This window comes from Haemaphysalis longicornis, unplaced genomic scaffold, assembly GCF_048455015.1.
Source record: "Haemaphysalis longicornis isolate Haplotype H1 unplaced genomic scaffold, Haemaphysalis longicornis Haplotype H1 scaffold_7, whole genome shotgun sequence".
Lineage (NCBI taxonomy): Eukaryota > Metazoa > Arthropoda > Arachnida > Ixodida > Ixodidae > Haemaphysalis > Haemaphysalis longicornis.
The window spans coordinates 61,750,807-61,771,623 of NW_027526422.1; the positions used below are offsets into that span (position 1 = coordinate 61,750,807).

A 20,817-nucleotide genomic window follows, 5' to 3' on the forward strand; every position below is an offset into this window, starting at 1 on the left:
CTTCACAGAGAGCAGGGAGGGCTCCCCATTTCGAACAATTTGAACAATCTGGCAACAAAAAAGAAAATGAAGGGTGGGAGCGAACAGAAAGCGACGCCTTCTGGCTTGAGAGCGTGCTATACACTCCCTATCTAGTACTCTATTTCCCTCGACTACCCAGCCTACAGCCCCTAAATAAGCTACGTGAGGCCAGCCCGACCCACGGGTCGGAGTTGGTGTTTGCCGTGGCTCGACGGTATCAGGTAACAGCTGCGGTGCACCGCACGCGGGAACAGCCCCGCCACTAAATGCTCCGGCAAACTTCTGCGCAGACGCTCCTAATTACGGGGCTACCTACTATATACTGGGACGCCTTATCCGAGCCCACCTGTTCTGTCTTTTCTTGCTACCTGGCTTGTCTCAAGAAAAGCCGCGATGACGGCGCGAAAAACCCAAACACGGTGATGGCTCTCACTAGCAGTCTCGTCACGTATACGCATTACAAAATACAAAGGCACCCGTGGGCCTTCGTCAGCCCGATATCGAACTTTTGTGTCGTCTGCAGGGATCCTAGTTAAATTTTGACCCTCAAGCTGCGGAATTTCGGTATTGTGAAGCTTTGAGGGCGCCATATCTGTATATCTGCGTTATCTGCAGCATATCACAATGCTGCAGATTCTGATTTTGGTTCACTATCAATGAATGTGTTTTCTCCAAACCCGTTCTGTAATCGTTTTCACTGTAGTGTTTTTATCTTGCAAGTAACCTGCTACGACTGGGTGGTATCATCGGAAGTTTTTATTGATTGAAGGTGGAAGGAAAATTATTGTAATTATGGCTTCAGCGTGGAAAAGTTGGAGACACCATAAAAGGCAAGACGTTTAAGAGAACGAAGAAGCACTGCATTGGTGAAGGTCGTGTGTGCGACGAAAGATGGCGGGCAATGTAGTGAACTACAGCGATGGAGGGATGAAATCCGAACCATAACAATTCAGTTCGCACGATAACAATTCAGTGGGTATCAGAAAAATTCAGAGATTCACAGAAGGAGAAAAGGTCGTGAAGAAGCCGAACTGTGAACTTCACACAACCGACCCATGCAGAAAGCTAGCTTTTGGATTTCTGGGTGTTTTAAAATCGCGTAAACAATTAAATAAAAGCTACTTCGTATATTATACATGCCTTTTTATTGGCATTCGGCCTACCGCATTTAAAAGTGGAGATTTACTTAGGCTTCTTACAGCATACCGGTTCTCCAGAAAAGTGCTTCTAAATCCTGCCTTGCTAGACTACGTTTCCCTTGCGCTTTTCCCTTCATAACCGTCTGCTCCTGAAATTACACGCATTAGAACCTGATCAACGTGTAACTAGCTGAATAAATAAATTATCTGGATGGTCGCAATCTGTAATAAACAATTGTGTATCAAACAGCATGAAAGTCAAATCGAGCCTTTCGCAAGGCTCTGTCTTGGGCCTTTTGCATTTCTTGGTTTATGTAAATGATATAAGGACTAACATTACTTCGACCATAGGACTTTTTGCTGATTATTGTGTTTTAGCTACACCAGATGATGTTACTTGTAATGAATGTTGGGCCGGGCCACGTAGAGAGTCACGAACCTGAACTACGTTCTTGCACACGCACACACAAACTTATATATTAACTAGATAATGGATAACGCACACCAACACTCAGGTGCGGATTACAGTGGACGATGTTGTAAAGGACGAGTCACGCTTACTGCCGATGATCTCGGAGACGCGACGGTGTGGAATCGACGCACTATTCTGCAATTTACGGGGAACCAGTGTCTTGAGACGGAGCAGGTCGCTGCAGGCATTGAAGCGGTGCCTCGCTGGTCAGGACCGAGATGGTGGCCGATGGTTAGCGGCGGGCACGAAGAGCTGAGGCCTGGTCCGCAGCGAGGCCTCGCTGCTCGCACTCTACGCCACCGGAACCCCGATCACTCCAACAGGCGCAACAGCTTCTTGTCGTCTGCTTGTCGGCCGTCGTCTCATTGACAGCCGTCGTCGGCCGTCGTCTCATTGAACGGGAGAATCGGCGACGGCCCTCGGGCCTACACCGCTAGGGTGGCCGTCTTGCTGCCTCTAAGACCGAATTGTGGTTGTTGTTGTTGTTGTTGTTGTTGTTGTTGTTGTTCCTTATAATTAATGGCGCATACCCAATCAGGGGATCGGCCGAACAGCCTCCCCCTTCCTCTTCCTCGGCACTTGCGTCTTGTTTGTCAGTCAGTCAGTCAGTCAGTAAACGTTATTGATGGGAAAGGGGAGGAGGGAAGGGTAAGGTGGGGCTAGAGAAGTGAGTGGAGCCGGGCTACACCCCTGGAATTGGCTTCTCTTGATTTGTTACAGCGACACCTCATCACACTAGTAATCTTCAGGACGAGCTAATTAATTAGCTCACTGCGCGGTTCGACTCGTGGCAAATTCCGGTAAATACCGAAAAATAAAAATAAAACATGGGACGTTTCTTACGCTTTTTAGAACACCTATTAATGCTTAGGCATTAAACGGTGCTGTTATGCTGAATGTGACGAAATTCCATTGATTTGATTGTAGCGTTTGTAGTGCTCCGGATTAATTTTCACCACCTAGAGATCTTTAACGTCCGCCGGAGTCTCGAACACATGGGCGTTTTTGCTTTTTGCCTCCATCAGAAAAGTGTCCGCCGCGGGCGGGAATCGAACCCGCGTTCTCGTGCTCCGCAGGCCAAATAGAAGAAAAATATAAGTTAATCCTACAGATACGTATTGAGGACTTTAAACAAAGCTTAACACGACCTTCAGAACAGGGCAAAATAGGTCTAGCTCCATATATCATACATGCCCACAATACCCGCAATACACTGACAACATAGCCACAATATACAATTAGCGATGAGGCCATAACGAACAAAAACAAAAACAAAAACAAAACTTCAGCGCAGACAAATAGGCACGTTCAAAGTCGCTACAGGACTGAAACGTGAAGACCGCTTTGGGTAATGAACTCCAATCCGGTACTGAACGTGGAAAAAACAATTCTTGAACATGTTTGTGTGGGCTCGATACGGAGGCAAATTGCGCGTGTGCCGATGTCTTGCGGGGGGTGATTGAAATAGTTGAATTTACCGATGCATATACCTTTGTGGAGCCACTATAAAGGGCAAACAACAGGTTCAGGCGATCAACATTTCGTCTATGTTCCAGGGTTGAAATGCTGTTTTCCAGAATTAGCGAAGTTGGTGAGTAAGGGGTCTTATATTTATTAAAAATGAACCGTATTTTTGCGTTCGTACTTCCAAGGCCAAAGTGCGTCCATCCCTAAAAATTCCCTTAATTACGTAAATCGGAACTTGCATCGCAAGTTATTTCGTCTTGTTTATTTCCGTTCACTGTATTATAACCACTCGTTATTTTTGTGGGAACTTATTTTTACAGCCCATCACATTTACTTGCGGACTGATCATGCGCAGAAGATATCACCAGTTTGTGCCCGCACCGGAAAATTCAAGTAATCCCCCTCGTCCTACCAATAAATGACTGAAACCAACTACCGTAACCCAATATAGTACCGTAACGGATCCACCTTTATTTGAGGCCACTTTATTTAAGGCCAACTTTATTTGAAGCCAGATACCTTCATTCGGAAAGTGTTTTATGATTCTATTTCCTTTGCGCTGGTTCTTCCCAGCAAAATTTCGTCGTACTGGCCGTCTTTCTGGGTCGCTGTTCTCTGTGTTCGCTGCTTTTGTACCCTGATATTGGCATGTTTTTTAAAATATATATTCGCACTTGCACCTGTTCGTTCGACTGTACTTTTTTTTTCTTTTTTTTTCTTGCAATTATGACCACATACCCATATATAGCCATATACGGGTATATGGGTTGTATAACCATATACCCCACCTCCACCCATGTGATGCCCTGACGGACCAATCCGGCACTGAAATAAGTAAATAAATACTAAAAATGAAAGAACACCAACAACACCAAGAGCAATATTTAAATGCGAATGACCAGATCAAGCGTGCTGCAAACAGCGATAGTATGGGATGGCTTAATTGCGTTCGGGAAGTACTCCTGAATAATTTGCAGTAGCTCAACTTTGCCACCCACGCAGAAAACCGCCCCTTTCGCGCACTTCGCGGCAAAGGAATTCAACACATGCCGTGTCGTGCGCTGCTTCATTATGAGGTTACTTGCACAGATCGACTTCAAACAACTTATCTCTTTTGGGGGCAGGGGGGCGTGTAGTACATGATGGCGGTCGTAATTTCTTGACCATCATGTTATATATCCACGTATTTTTGATTAAATTCTGCAGGAAAAGGCCGCTTGCCCAGGCCACACAAGGTGGCTGGCTGACGTTTTTCCCGTCCCTGGTGCGCCACTTGCTTTTGGTACAGTCAAACATAACCTGCTTATTTCCACCATCAATGAGGCCGCGTATGTATGCAGTGCGGGCGCGGCGTCAATGAAAATTCTTATGCCAGGCAATTTCTTAGGGGACTGGAAATTTCACGCTTTTACGAATACATTTGAAGGAGAAGTAAGATCAGGCGGAGGTGCTATGCAAAGTAAAACGATACGTGTCCCGTTTAAGGTTGTGAAACGAGCATCACCGATTACAACGGGCGAGCGCACGAAGGCGACAATTACTTAAAATGTGGATCGAGAGAAGCAGGTTATAGTGTAGGTCGTGTGGTGCAGAAAACTGACAGTAACAGAACAGAGGTAAAGCAGAGGAATTCGGAAGGAAATTATACCATCGGCTGATGACATTTCTGTGGTAAGCATTCACAAATAAAGGCAGTGAATACATCTAGATCATCATCACCATCATCATTAGTTGTATAGTAGCAGTACAGCGCTGTAATTATATCGACGTCGCCTCATTGAGATTTCGTTAACGCTGCTGTCTGATGAAAGCTGGCGGTTTGCATAATGTACATGTACTGAGCATCTTAACTCGGTCATCATCGCCAGCCACATGAAAGATTGTTATCTCTCTCTCTCTCTCTGTGAGCATTGGCGGTGTTCCATTATTGTGATACGCAGGGCAAGCGATACCGTACCTATCACGGCCAGTGTGAGCACCGAGGGGCACACTTACCAATCGCTTGTACTCACGCCCCACCCTTATTGTCATCTATAAATCATTATCATCATCGTCATCGCCATCGTTGAACTCGCGCTTACCGGAACGTTCAGTCTGAGCAGGACAATAAATGTCGTCTCCGAGACTTCACCCCTCGCTCTCTCAGTATATATATATATATATATATATATATATATATATATATATATATATATATATATATATATATATATATATATATATATATATATATATATATATATATATAATGTAACTTTATGTAACTTTACTCTGATGAAGGCAAGTCCCGTTGCCGCTACGTAAGTAAACATCGTTTGTTATTGTTCTTGCTGTGTATCCGACTCTTTACTTATACTATATATATATATATATATATATATATATATATATATATATATATATATATATATATATATATATATATATATATATGTATAGATATGTGTGTGTGTGTGTGTGTGTGTATCATCTCCCCCTCCCCCCCCTCTCTCTCTCTCTCTCTCTCGTGTGTGAATGGTCCGTTTCGAGCCGTGTTCGCAATGTGGAAGCTCATCCTTGTTTTCCACGCTCCTCATTCTTACGTGTTACCGCATGCTGCAGACTCAGGTTTAGAACGCGCCGTGCGGGAAACCACCGCAGTACCCACACGCATCATCCGGTTTTCATACGAGGGCACAGCGTCGCAGGACAGCAGTGAAGAATATGAGCCAAGGGGCCGCGCCCGCGTTTGCCGCCACGGCCGCGAGCGCGCGGCACTAAAGTACGCGGGAAAGGAAACGAAACAGTAAAAACGCATTAGCTCTTGTTTTTACAGCGGCGTCGTAAAGAACATCAAAGACCCTGCTCGTCTCCCTGCCTCGCGTGTGTCTATACAGTCTACGCAAAGCGAGGGGGCCGAACCAAACGAGACCGTAAAAGTTGCCAGAATTCGGCTCCTCCGGCCTTTTCTTGTTTGAGTTGCTTTCCTTCTCCTTTTCGTCCTCTTTAACCTCCCTTGATAAGTACCGCGTCCTTCCCACGTCGCAAATGCCAGTTCCTCCGCTCAATAGTTTTTTTTTTTTTTCAATGTCTATCTCTCCCTGTGTGTTATCAGGGCTTTCCGCAAGGAGCTTAGCTGGGCGTAAGGCTCTTTAGGACAAGTGCCGAGGACGAAAGACGTGTGCCATCGGGTGGTCGAGCTTCCAGGGGCCGTGACAACTGCGGCTATACACGCCTGCATGCGTCCACACTTGCGGGGTGGCGTAAACGCAAGAGAAACGCAGCATCAGCGGTGTTTTCGAAGTATTCTGCGAAAGCCAGACGATGGAGCGATATAGAACGGAACGCAACGGTGTTGCGTTTCCCACATGCAGTCAGAGGCTTATGTTCAATGCAGAAAATTAGACCTACAATTATGTGTTTGCGCGGGTAGTGCAAACCATCTTTTTTAGAGTTATTCGCCACAGCTTTGAAAAGCAAGCGCTACACATGTAACTTGGAGCACTTAATTAATCGCAAACGAAAGGGTTTTAAAGTGTTTTAGCGACACTTGGATCATGCACCACGTCCTATTGAAGAAGGGTTTGGATTAAATTAAGCCGTACGAGGTGTGGGGTTTGGGGGGGGGGGGGGGTGCTTAACGTTTCGTACGCGCTTGTTTTTACAAAAAATAAATAAACCACCATGACTGTCTATACTACCATATCATAGCTTGTTATACGGCCTTTCCATTAAACATCAAAACAATGCTCAACGCCCACATCCAAAAAAGTTATTGCGCATACAAGGAAGCGGCGCAGCTCGGGGCCTTACAAATGGTCAACGGCCCGAGAAGCACAGGTCAAATACCACGCTCATATGCAGGCCCACGTAGGCGTCGTGAAACACTTATCTTACTTCCCAGTCGCAGGAAAAGGAAACAAGGCACGGAGTCGGAAAGGGTGCTGCGGATGTCCTCTCGGCAAAAAGAAAAAAAGAAAAAAGTGACAGCATAGGGAAAAAAGCGAACGGAAGGAGATTCCTAAACTTTCAGTTTTAGGTCCCGTTAAATAAACACGGCTCACTAAAGAAAAGCGGGACCCCGGAGACGGCTTTCTCATAAATCCCCGACCTGTGCCTCCGCATTCACGACTGCGCGACTGGGAGGAATGTTCTTCGCATTTTTTTGCATCTTCCCCATGTCTTTGTCCGCCTGCTCTTTTTTCCTCTTTTTTTTTTGTAGATAGAGCAACGTGCGGGTACACACGCACGCACAGGCGCACGTGTACGCATATCAAAGCCGGCAGATTCGTATAATGCCTCTTTTCCACTCTTTTGGGTACTTGGTTATACACGCGCGGGCAATTTCAGAAATTCCTCAATCTTGCGAACAGCTGCGGGTATCGAAAGCTGGAACAAAGAACGCACCGCGCAGAAACGTCCACCATCCTCACGGTCTGACCCCCGTGCCTCTGCGGGCGTGCAGGTCCAGACGACGAAAGAATGGGAAAGAAAGAAGCAAACAGCCACGGCGAAGAGAGGGGAAGCAATTGAATCTGGCGCCATGTACGCCATATTGAATTTTCCTCGGTGCTGGTGGTCGCTACAGCTAAGGTTTTGGGCGGTGAAAGAAGGAAAACGGCCATTAAGTGCGAGCCTCCCTGAAATCGTGCACGTTCCTCTATTTCTCCCCTCTTCGTGTTTTTTTTTTTTTCTTTGCAGTTTTGGAGCTGAGCTCGCGAATTCAGCTAAAGTGTGGGCGGTAGAAAGCACAGGCTTCTTATACTGCCTTCATAAATCCATTAGGGGAACATCGCATCAGTAATTTGTGGGCGCCATCGATTCGTTCTGAGGTTGAAATGCACCACGAAGACGAAATACTAGTTTAGTTCATTTGGAAGCCGGCCACTTCAGTATTTCATTCATGTGGCAATTTTGGTGCCAACGTCAGAAAATTAAGGTAGGTAGGTGAGGTGTGGCGACTCGCAGGCCGCTTTCGCGCACTGCCGTAATGACGTCACGAAGATTAAATTGACCGCTTGGAAACTTCCGACCAAATCTACCTCCAATAAATATGATTGTTGGTGTTTTAGTAGTTTGAAAGTTTTTCAATATTCCTTGCATTTTTCCTGTTAAAACGTATTTCGTGGATGTGTAATGGATACGCGTGAGTTACGAAATGCTAGAGTTATTTCCAATTGAACGAAACTGTATTTTGTTTTTGGCGGTCCTTTTAACTTTGATAAACACAGACGTAATTGCCCCTATATACCTCCTAGGCGATCCTTGGGATACGTATTACATTCCATCAAAATCTCCCGCCTCTGAGTACATGTCGGCGATGGCGTTCAACAGAGCAGATAAGCATTGATGCTTCCTGCAGTAGTAGCATAGTAGCAGTAGTATCTATTACAGTAAACCATCGTTATAAATTGGCTTCGTTATAAGCGACACTTCGTTAAAGCCGATGATGATTGTTTTTATACAGTGCAGTTGGGATTTCGTATAAAACATCGAATAAAGTGATTTCATTAAAGCGAGACTTTACTGTGTGTGGAAAAGAAAAGGAAACCGAGCTGGGAATAACTGTGCGCAGTACCGGTTACCACTTCGATGGACCCCTGCGAGGAAGATGTAGACGGATGAAGGAATTGATGAAGGGAAGGGATGCAGGGATGGGAGCTGGAGAAGATGGGATGAAGGGATGGGAGGTGGAGTTTGCGCCGGAGAATCTTCTGTGAAAAGAATCTGCCTCATTCTCTTTTTCTTCCGAGTTCCATCCTGGTCCCGTTTCTGCCTCGGGGCGCATATTTAGCATGTCGCGCACTGACGAAGAAGAGTCCGCCTGGAAATACCAGTTTTCGCTCCGCTCGAATAGTCAGTTGTCAGCGACCAGGCAGCAATAAATCATAGTCGCTGCTGTCGTTCCGCATACTAGGCGACGAGAGGGCCCTGGAAGCGCCTTTGAATTCCTCGGCCGGAGCGCGAAATTTATGCCAAACGGACGAACCAAAGTCGGCTCGGCTATTCTGCCGGAGACTTCAAAAGAGCGCCACGATTAATTTCCGCGGGACAAGAAACCATTTGAGCGCTTCCGCCAAATCCCCATTTTACATTTTATGTCTCCTCCAGAAAAGAGATGGTGATTGGAAATGCTGCGGAGTGCACACAAATTATTTCCGTATAATCCGCCCGGAGTGACTGAAGCTCCCCGAAAGCGAAATCAGAGCGACAGTCGCGTTTCGCAGTGCAGACAGTAGTGAAACATCAACAGCAGCAGCGAACTAACAAAACGGTTGTTGTCGCAAGTTGATTGCGCTTCCGGAAACGCAAACATGGCTCGGGTAGGGATTATACCTCACCCGGAGGGAATAATAAGCGCGGGAGATTTTCTCCGACTCCCGAAACTCCCAGTATAGGAGATTAAAAACTGTATGCCTCTAATAACGCACCCCGCGCTATACAGCCACCCCCTCCCCCCTTACTCGCCCACTTCGAATGAACTGCACACGCCGCAGAGCAAGCGCATATCGTATACGCCGAGCCTACGGCTTGCACGCAGATCCGCGCCAATTGGTGAAAGCACACGATTGGCTGGAAGCGCGGGTCGTCAGGTGAAGTTCTCCCGGCGGGAAGATATTTGAACGACTGTCGGGTATACAACGAGCTGGAAAACTCGCCTAATTACCAGAGTCATTAATAGGGGCAATGATGCCCCCGGCGGGACCCAAACGGTCAGCGAAGCATACTTCTACCCGGCCTGGCCGCGGGAGAGAGCTGGCTTGTGCGAGCGAACGACGAAAGTTCGAAACGACTGCGAAGTGCAGTCGGCCGACCCGTGCAGGCCTATACGGCTATATACCTGGCCGCGCGCGGCTTGATTGAGGACGTCGTCGAGCGGACAATCTCGCTGGCGCTCGTTTGATTGCAGTGGCGGGGGATTACGAAGCAGTTGTCGAGCTTACTCGGAAAGTTGCGCCCGATCTATCGTGCTCGCTCAAACGAAGTGCCTGTCCGCACCTGGGATATATATATCATTGCATTCCGGTGCGGGTGACCTCAACCATGTTTGCACGCGTACGTGTGCCTTTCGGAGTGCGTGTGAAGTTCATCGAAGCACTCGTGAGTCTGGTGTTCTCGGTAGGTCATGATGGGTTGTGTGGCTCGATTGATGACTTCGGATGACGTGCGCCTTATTTCCGAAATAACGGCGCGTTCGAGAAGCTTGGAGCGCATTTAACGCTGTGAAGGGGTTGGACTTCTTCTGAAACACTCCAGCCCGCTTATAGCGATCACATCGGGAAACGGAAATCAGTTTGTCATCTCCGTCACTCGTTATATCTGGACATAAAATCTATGTATACAATTGGTAACGGGAAACGGAGATTCATTCGTTATAGCCGGAATTTATTTAAAACCGGGTTCGCTATAAGTGGGGTATACTGCATTACTTTTTAACTGCAAAGCCTTTGCCAGCTGCAACGTTATTCCCAATTTACGCAGATGAAAAACTAGGTGCGTTGGCTGTTGTCTTTAGTCGTCCATTTCCAGGGGCATGAGTTCATTCGCGACGTGAACGTCGTCAGGGACGCACGTTTGCAATTATAATTCAGCGCCAGTGGGACGGCAAAGCCGGTCAGAAATTTAACTGCACCTCTTCCCCTGTTCCTATTGTAATCTGGAGAGTTTTCCGTTATTTCTTCATCTATACAGGACATTTTTTTTTTTCAGATTGCCTCTCAGCCTGAGCCTTGTCGCATATGCTTATGACTCTCCGCTTGTCGTGTTTGTCGACCGGAAGCCCGTGATAAACATTGCAGCCGATTTGTGAAAGTTTAGTGAGATCGAATCGTGGGATTGATAAAACTTTAAGACTGTTCATTATAACGCTAGCCGATATGTGCGCACCACGTACACTTCTTTCTCCCATATTTGTAACGAGACAATTTGCATCTTTTGACAACCTCAACCACTCCTTGAGGTCAACTTTCAACCTGAAGCGTAAAGAGAAAGGAAAGAAAGCTGTACATAATTTCTTAATAGATGTCTGAAATGCATGCAAACGCCCCTTTGTCTAATGTTAGGTCATCATGTTAGGTGCATTTAGTTATATTAACTTTATTTAGGGCGTACTATTTAGGTACGCTAATGTATGAATACTTTTATGGTCACTAATAAGTGCTATAAGTTGCTGTACAATACGTACCGTCTGCGCGTGACTACTTTTTAAAAGCGAATCTCGCCATGCCTCACTGATGGCGACGTAGCTACGCCTAAACACTGCAGGAAAGCCACCTTTACTCAACGGGTTTCCACAAAGGCATATAAAGCTCACAATGGTTTTCAAAATAAACAACCAAGCGCCTCAAGAAAAAAGAAGAAACGCTTCCTGCGGTCGGAATCGAACCTGGGTCCTTTGCGTTGTGAAGCCGACGTCTATCTGACCGCGCCATTCTGACACTTTTTTTTTCTTTATTGTCGCCATTCTGACACGGTATGAAACGTTCCATCATAACATTCATTTTACTCAGTATTACATTTCGGCTCGTTGCGCGGGCATTAGCTTTGGAATTTGGCTGAAAAGTGGACTTTAACTTCGAAATTTAGTAGTTTGGATTTTCTACTTTGGGAGCGTGAATTTCGGTATTTGAATTGACTTAGTTTACATGGCGAAAGCTTCGCGTTTTAACTATATTTCTCTTAAGAAAGAGGATTGGATTTTTTAAATTAAAGTGCTACTATTAGCAGTTGTAGCAATCGTTGTTCATCGTGAATTGAAGAGTAGTATACGTATAGAAACTCCCTAGCGTTTTCTGATTAGCTAATGTCGCGGAGTGCGGGACATATAAATCAAAATCCCCAGAGCTGAGCGGAAACACTATTAAAAATACTTCAGAAATTTCTCTAAAGAGATTCTTGAATGTACGCGTTATGGAATATAAGCACTTGTAATTGTTATTCTCTAGAGAACTCGTAGAGTCAGGACAATTGCACTTACTCTTATGTATCCATATGGATATATATTCCTACTGGCACTCCTAAAGCATACAATACACGTAAAGCACGGCATACAGCTTTCTTTAACGTTCATTACATCATCGGTAACTTTCGAGTCTAAAAGTGGAATTTTCCCCATGCCGACAGATGCCGTTATAAACTGAAGCCGTTAGCATGGGAAGGGGGAATTCGGGCGCCGTTGCCGTATTGAGCAACGTCGGATTTCCAAGATTTGAGTCGATTAGATTGCGAATCACGTCCACCGTACAATGGGTGAAGTGTGACGCATAATTCTTCAGGCCGTAACATAAAGCGAGTCTCGTCACTTGCTTATAAATGCGTTTTCTTTCTTTTCCTATTCCAGACGTGCCCACTCCGAAAAACGATGAAAAAGAAAATCCATTCGTGAAAAATATGCCACTTCTTAATGCGACGAATTATCCAAACGAACTGGGCTTTTTATCGGTCTTTGCAAAATGTAATTTAAAACAGGCAGTCGATAATGGGCCGTCATTATGGAGTGGACTCTCCACACACTCCAGGCGCGAGAGCGGCCAGACGTTAGGTTTCTTTTTTTTTTTTTTTTTGCCATTGCCAAGGAGACGATTCCTGTGAACGTTGTGCTCTGATCTTCCGTTACTCTCTCTCTTTTTTAGACGCTTTACGCGTAGCCAGAGTGATGAAGCCAAGAGGGCATTCGCTTGAGTTTTGTGTAGTGCACGAATACAGTCTGGTGCGTCGACTCTCACGGTGAGCCCTGGGACATTGTGCCGCACGATAGAATGCTACAATTTGGCGGTTGCTGGATGTCGCCGCGACAACAGTAATGGAATTGGGGAGTTTAGTTTAGCTTCCGAAATGCTTCAAGTGACACTGAGTAACACCGAATATGTTTCGTTGAATTGTCACAAATATTGTCTGTTAGTTAAAAATAAAATTTACTAGATTTAAACTCTCAGAAAGCACAGAACAATGAAAGACCAATGTATATCAGGATAATATCTAACAAGTGAAATCCAGCGGTTTTAACTTGCATTTGCCCCACTGGCAGAGGTCTGATGTGGAGAACGAACGTGTTCGCTGTAAGGATGTTGACGATGGGCTCTAGTTACCAGCTTCTTGCGTTACTTGAATCAATCTTGTCGTTAAACTTTCGAACACAAATTTTGTCAAGTTTTGAACCGTGTCATGGGGGTTCAGGAAAGAAACCGGTAAACTGGTTTAAAATGTTGTTTGCGGAAACTTGAATTGCTTCCCCTTGATTGAATACTTGTAACGCCAGAGAACGCCATCAGAATTTTTTCAATCATTGAGAATAAATCTAACAGCAATACGCATCTTTTTGAACCCTTTCATAGTTTCTCGGTACTCTATGTGTGCAAATCTCGTTAGCTACCCGTATGCTATAAAAGGAAAATCTTACTAAACGATTGTACGCAGCTGAAGTCATTAGCATCGAAACGGGTGAAACTTTCTCATTTTGTGCAGGTGAAATCACTGTGTTCTATCGCAATTGCTGTTTTTTTTACCCCGGATTTTCGCTCCATTTATGCTCTAAAGCATGCAGATATTCTGCCATAGGAGCATAAAACGTGCTGCTTATACTATATTTCTCAGGCCAAAAAGCGTACATGCCAGAAGATACGTGTTTGCATCATTTCGTTAATTTGGTCCCTAACAGTGAGCTTGAAAACATATTGGGCACGTAGCAAAGATATCGCTTACTTTATGACCATGACTTGCGCTTGCTAAGAAGCATAGCGATCATAGACCTAAAGCCTGCGTAGCTGGTGCGTAATTATAGTTAACTAAATATTAAATAATGAGAGGAATAAAGAACTAATGATATAGTGTACGTAATTCCTTTTCGGTTGAACAGAACAGTTCATTAGTACCTTGCTTTGAACGATCAGATAGTTTGCTTCGCCACGGCGTATCTCAGCCAGCTAAATGTAGCAAATAATGCCCGGCACGCAGGAACTTGCTCTGAATGAACTTTGATATCCACTGGCACGTGAACGCTCGCCTAGCAAGTGTCGCAGCGCATGCCCATTTTTAAGTGGAATTTTATGCTAGGCGTTATCAGTGACCGTTTAACCAGATTAGCGGAGATTAAGTTTGATCAAAAGGAGTGTAAAGCCGGAACCTGACAGTCTCCTCTTTTCATTTTCCACATTCCATATTGGGAACGTTTCCCGCACACGCACGAAAAATGTGTGGTGTCGAGTTCCTTGCAAAACATTGTTTCGTTAGGTGCGGCGCTATGGTTTGCATTAGAGTATACCATAGCGCAGACGAAGCGAGACAAGCGTTGCAGTTTCGCCTGTGGTTAGAGGTTTCCAGCTTGTCAGCGTTGCTTCTACGAGAAAAGACAATAGGTTCTTATGTGCCAAAATTTGAATGTCATCTTCTCGTTGTTTTTAACTGGACATTGCAACAAAAAATCATAGGGATCGTGCTCATATAACGTAACAGGATGTCGCCGAGGCCTGCTTATAACTCTTGCTGTTCAACTGGCCTTATCAGAAAGTCACCGCAGGTCAAAGATGCTGGGTTAAGCCTTGTGGCAGTGATAAAACTGACTATTATTCTGTCATAAAACTGTACTGACATGCTGTCCGGTATATCAAATAAATGCGTTCGTATCGCAGACTGGAATCACGAACACTAGTACATCCATTTCATCGTGTTATAAGCCTCCAGTACTTGAGGCGCTGTTTGGCGTCAATCTTATACTTGGCTTAACAGACAAGGGATAGAGATAAGTTGTGGAAAATATCATAAAAAGTTTTGATATTTAACAACAACGCTAGGAAAAAAATGCGCTATTTTCGCGGGAACCTTCACTTCCTGCAACCATGACTTGAACACAACGTTCGAAATATGTCTGTAAACCGCAAGCGTCTAGCGGCGGTCTTGAAAACTCTACTTTTTTTTTTCTTATTTTAGGGCATGGGGAGGTTGTGAGGTTTTCTGGTTTTGAGAGAACCTCACAGAATTTCTGCCTTAAAAATGAGCGCCGGAATTAAAGTGGCGCTACCAGCGTGCCAGGACTGGGCCCGCAAACGATACTTAAACCGCTACGTCGAGTGCTAGAGCACGTGTTCGAAAATGTGTGGCCAAAAACAGAAGAAAAAAATTGTTTTGAAATACGGCAGCCATGACATCAATCGGTGTACGTGATAGTGCGAACCTGTAAGCTTCAGAAGGCGACGGATGTCTCACGCTTACCTTTTAGCCGTTTTGAACGAGTCCGCGGGGGCTGCGGGGAGACAGGAGTGGCCCTCTTCAGCCCGATCCTAGGTATCCGAGTTCGGGCACGCACATTTCAGCACATCCTCAACGGTGTAGGCGGCAGCAGAAAAAAAAAAAGCGAGATAACAACGAGGAAAGCGAAACCAAGAAGGCTGGACGCAGCGCTTGTCACACTTCCGGTGCCTCTCGCAGGCGACTCCACTCAAAGCGTCATCTCTGCGCGCAGTCTTCTTCGTCGTTCAATTTCCCGTGGGCCAGGCGAAGTGTCAGTGCGCGCGCGAATTGATGCCTCGGCTGACGAGACGGCCCCGTCGTCACCGTCCGCGCCAGTCACACACACGCAGCCCGATCCGTCAAAGCGCGAGCGTGCAGGCAGCGAAGAGATTGATCCACCGATCCACCCCACAAGCGCCGGCCGATGTTGTGGTTGTTGTCGCCACCGGCGGGGTTCACTTTTTTTCTTTTCTCTTTTCCTTCGACCACTCCGACGAAGTTGCTACCGCATTGAGGTTGTAGAGAACACGTTTTTTCGGTCCGTAGAATCGGTTTGAAACGGCGTCGTTGGCTCCAACACTCGGTGAGTTTCTAACGGAGAACGGTAACGTTGGTACGAGAGTTGGGGAAGTAAGCGACCGGCCGTAAGAACAACAGAGGCCGGGCACGACACGGAGTGCGGTGGTTCGTCCCGCAAAGGGCACTCTCTCGGAGCTCCTACCACAGCGCGATTAAAACTGCGTCTGAACTCTTTCGGGGAGCCGTTTTTCCCAGTGCCATCTCCTGGGCCCCGAAGGGCGGAGAGAGAGAGAGCGGGAGGAGGAGAAAGAGGGAAGAGATGATTGAGCGCGAGGAGGTTCTCAACTGTCCGAAGCGACCGACGGGCGAGGATTTGCCTTAACCTCCCACCCCCACCCCCCTCCTCCCGTGAGGCGGCGGAGGAAGGGAGGGGAAATGGGAGGCGGAGGCGGAGACCGGCGCCCCTTCCGTGTCGCCGTCTGGAGAGCGCGCGAGCAACTGACGAGGCGAGCTTCGCCGAGCGGAGGGTTCTCTGCTCAGTCGGTTCGGAGAGGCCAAGCCGCAGGGATGCTCGTCTGTGCCTGTAAAGCTTGCTTTTCCGCCTCGCGACCGAGCTAACGGGTAGGCAGTCTTCACGGGAAAAAAGAAAAGAAATCTAAAAACGCTCAAGCAGCCGGTGGTGGTCTGTTCTATTAAGGCAGCTGTTCTAACACCTATTCAGGAATGCGTAAACGCGCATTATTTGGCACAAAATTCAGATTCTCCCCATAGAGTTTTGTAAGGCACACACCCCGAAAGAGTGATGCAGAGAAGTGAGCCTGGCAGTGAGAATGGCTCGCTAATCCGTATGGGAATGATGAATGTTGAAGATAAGTGGAGAGTTGGAAGCACACAGGAGCGCGCCAAGCACTAACGGCCACAGGAACAAAGAGACAAACACTAACCCGGAAATTAATTTTTAGACGTTAGAGAGAGTTACATACATGAGAGCAAAAAAAAAAAATCGATATTTCAACTGACCTAAGAGATAACAAGCCTTTGTGAAAAGACAAAAAAAAACATTTTAGCTTCTTTCGCTTCCTTAGGGGTTCGAATAAAAAGTGAAGCTTTATTCGGCTCCCCTGCTGCACTCCCGTAGCTTCAAGTCTCCAGGCCCAGCACACTGGGGTGGACGTTGATACAACATCTTAGCGAATTTCACTTTTTTAGGGTTCTAATTCCACGCAATGCGTTCACCCTTTTACACGTATGTTGGGACAAAATCTCCAAGTTGGTTATGAAAAGTGGCATGGGAAACGTTGTAGGCAAAAACCCTTAGGCTATATCGCCGGACTGAACACATATTGAAAAATTTGTAACAACGCGTCATTAACCCCAAATTCAAATTGACCCCATTTTGGGTTGGCCGGAAGGAAATCCTATTAAACAGTCTTTAGACGCACGTGCAGGTTACTTATATTAGCAAAAACCAGTTCGATACCTCAACAGGCCTGCGAGATGCTGAGGAACTCCTGAAAAACCAAACAAAGCGTTTTAATCCTTTTCACTCGCTCAGGGTCGTAATGTTAAACGAATGCATTCATATTGAGCACCTACGTCATGATAGGAATGTACACTCCCGAAATTGAAAGTCTCCCAGTCAGCCTTCTGTCTGACCGCTGAAGGTTGATGAATCAATCGGTGAGTACATACATACATACGTTCATGTATGTATGTACATACATGTATGTATGTATGCATGTATGTATGTATGTATGTATGTATGCATTTATGCATGCATGTATGTATGTATGTATGTATGTATGTATGTATGTATGTATGTATGTATGTATGTATGTATGTATGTATGTATGTATGTATGTATGTATGTATGTATGTATGTACGAAAGCAGCAATTTTTATTTTTTTCTCTGCCGCACGACAGCCCGGAGTAGTATGTGCGGTAGTTTTCATGAGTTCAGTACTTATACATCTCGCATGCATTCGACAGTTTGTCGAGCTGCTATACGCCTCGAGCGCGGCCTGTAAGGGCGCCACTGAAATCCCCCTAGCGGCCCGTTTCGAAAGCAGCCGCGGGAGTCCGCGTCCCGCTCCCCAGTGCCGCCGCTGCTTTTGCGGCACGTTCACGACTGAGATTTACCGTTTGCGGGCGTTTGAAATCCATGTTTATGTGAAGCAGTCACTGTGTTCGCAAGTGGAGTGTGTTTACGAGAGTGTAAATGTTTCTGACGCGATCTTAGTGTAGTATATTCGGTCTGTATAAGCGCCAGGTGTGTGTCACAGGCCAGCGTCGCGGAACCGGCGTATGATGGAGCCGATTGTAGTTACACTGACCTGAATTTACTAGCAGTTTCCCCGTAACTACCGGTTCCTCAGATGTTCATTCTACGGCTATACATTACGATTTAAATCGGTTTTGTGCGCTTACATAATCAGCGGAGCACTCATACCTAACAGCACGCCAGTTACGTTTGCCAATATACCTCAGATATTGATCACCACCATTTACAAGCCGGTCTGTGTTAATTTCGGGAATATTCAACAAAAGCACGATGGACAATGCATAATTATACTCGGGGATCAGCACACGACAGAGTCGTCTTGTCGAGGTGAGCGGGCCCGCAAACATTCATCTGCTACATATATCCTCTGCGAGCAGCGCGGAGACGGGTTTGGAATATAATCCGCGTCCGCGACTAAATGCTTCTTCGAAATATCGTCATATGGCACAGGGAGCGTGCAGAATAAAGCAGAAACTGAAATCAGAGGGCCTTATCACATACCACACTCTTCCAACGACACATTTCATCGCTTGTTGAACAGCCTACCCTGTATACTTCCAAAAATAAGTCCGCCGTACGATCAGCTGTTCGTTGCAGTATAAAAACAAGGAAAGTGAAAACGAGATTTGTGTGTGTGATTACTAAAACGTAGTTGCTTGATTCCACTCCGCATTTGTACACAGCGTCCCCCTCCCCTCCCCCCTACCGATGTCTCGCGAAATAACAGTGCATTTCGCGTATTGGCGGTCAGATGTTTGAGTGGCGCCCTCTGGCTCCGACGTCAGCTTAGGGACTCGGTCCGCTGTCGTCTGCTACACTCCGCTTGTGAGGGGCAGCAATGCCTGTGCTGAAATCGCCCGCTTTGTTGTTTTGGTGCATTAAAAAGCGTATTTCTAGTAATTCAGTTGTTTTGCTAGCTTCTGCCAGCTCTGAATAATTTCAAGCTGTATCCCGCACAAGTTTTCCACACACGAGGAAAGAGAGAACAACTTTCTTCAGAGCATCGGTCAGAAGATCGTGTGTAACTCGTCCTTTCTATCTTATTTGCGAGGTGTAGAGCTCAGGGCTCCTCGATAAGTGTTCAAAATGTGTAGGCTTCGCTGAAGTATTTTTTGAGATTCTCTCATGGAGACTCAAGAGTATAATGCTATCAAGCAGCAAGCCCCAACACGCGCATCGCACAGCAGGAAATAAAACGGCTCTCCTCTATTTTTTTCGCTGTTGTTGACTTGTATCAGATGGATCTTTTTCTGTTCCCAACACATTATTTTCTTCATCGTGACAAACGTGTTATTAGGAGGTTTGGGGATGTTTGGGGGGTTCACAGAGTTCATGTGATATTTTCTTCAGGCTGTATGGCATACATTACTTCTTCACAAATTCGCTTATGTTATGGCTGCGTGAAATAATGTGCACATCTAAAGCATGCGTTGTTTATTTACATGCAAACGCAGTGCGAAGGTTTGTGCTACGCCATAGCGATCGCGCCTCAGACAACGTTGTCCAGAGTACTCGAAGGCGGCGTTTGGGATCCCAATTTCTATCGTAACCATCGTTATCATGACGAACTGACTCACAACTAGAACAGTTATGGCATGATTGCGGTGTTGGAGGGTTGATATACTCGCTAGCGAATACAATTAATAGTATACGTGCTGGTGTCCAGTATAACAAGAACGGATCAATATTTCCAAGCAGCTCTTTGTTGTTTTCCAACACTTCCAGGCGTAAAGAACAAATAATGGAATACTCGGGATGTATTTCTATGAATTGAAGAAAATTACTCTCTTGATATGGACTGAGGATACGGCCCACTAATCAGCTCGATTTTACTGTTGAATAAAGTTTTCTCCTCTTCCTGTTCCTCCCCCTCTCGAGTGCAGTTTTCCTGTAACGCATATCTGAATATTGGGAAGATATGGCTGTGGGAAATGTACCGAAATATCCCTCCAGGTCTGAACAAACATTGTGTCACTATTTTTACCGTAGACGTGACTCGTTTGGCTCAATAAACCTCCACACTGGTTAGAAGCCTGATATAAAAAAAGCGCGCGCTTATTCACAAAGTGGATTATTTGGAACTCAACCTACCATTTTTGCGGCCCATAATGCATGTCGGCATATTTTCATGCAGTGACAACATAAAGTTATGCGATACAATACTTTCGAGCTTTCGGCAAGGTTGCGAAAACTATTTTACTTTACGTACGATTAAATTCCTTCTGTCAAAGCCGAGAGCCCCGAAGGGCTGGAATTTGTTCTGGTCTTGCATTTTAGCTGTTGTCGGTTATTAGCAGCTGGCTGTCCCCTTTGTTCCAAAGATTGTTGAATACAGAGGCTGACGCCTAGAGGCTGACGCCTAGCATAACGTCACCAGTTGTGTTTAACAGAACCGAAACCGAAACTTGTTTGGTTGCTCACCTTGGGCATCGTCCAATCACGGTGCCCGCTCCTCCCAACGTCACAGCTTTAGTTGGTGCGGCCGCCGCAAACCGCGCATGATAGTTTTTCTTCTTTCGCGCTTTGTAAAATAATTACTGATTTGTCAACCGGATAAACGATGAAAAGTGTGCTAATTTGAGCCAGTCTACACAGTGCAAGCAAAAACGGGAGCTTGACAAATTCACTTCAGTGTCCCTTTAAGTTTCGACAAACGTCTTTAGCATCTCAGAAGCTGCACTGTTTTTTTTTTCATTTCCGTTAGAGCTATTAT

At 45.8% G+C, this 20,817-nt stretch overlaps 1 protein-coding gene across 1 annotated transcript in view; it reads right to left on the reverse strand.

Annotated features, from left to right (window-relative positions):
- The window catches only part of Tmtc2 (Transmembrane O-mannosyltransferase targeting cadherins 2), a 337,657-nt gene extending 321,595 nt beyond the window's left edge, over window positions 1-16,062 (reverse strand). The window contains exon 1 of the mRNA XM_077677548.1: window positions 15,286-16,062. The gene's annotated coding sequence lies outside the window, so the exon portion shown is untranslated. The remainder of the gene's footprint in view (window positions 1-15,285) is intronic.
- Between the last annotated feature and the right edge of the window lie 4,755 nt (window positions 16,063-20,817).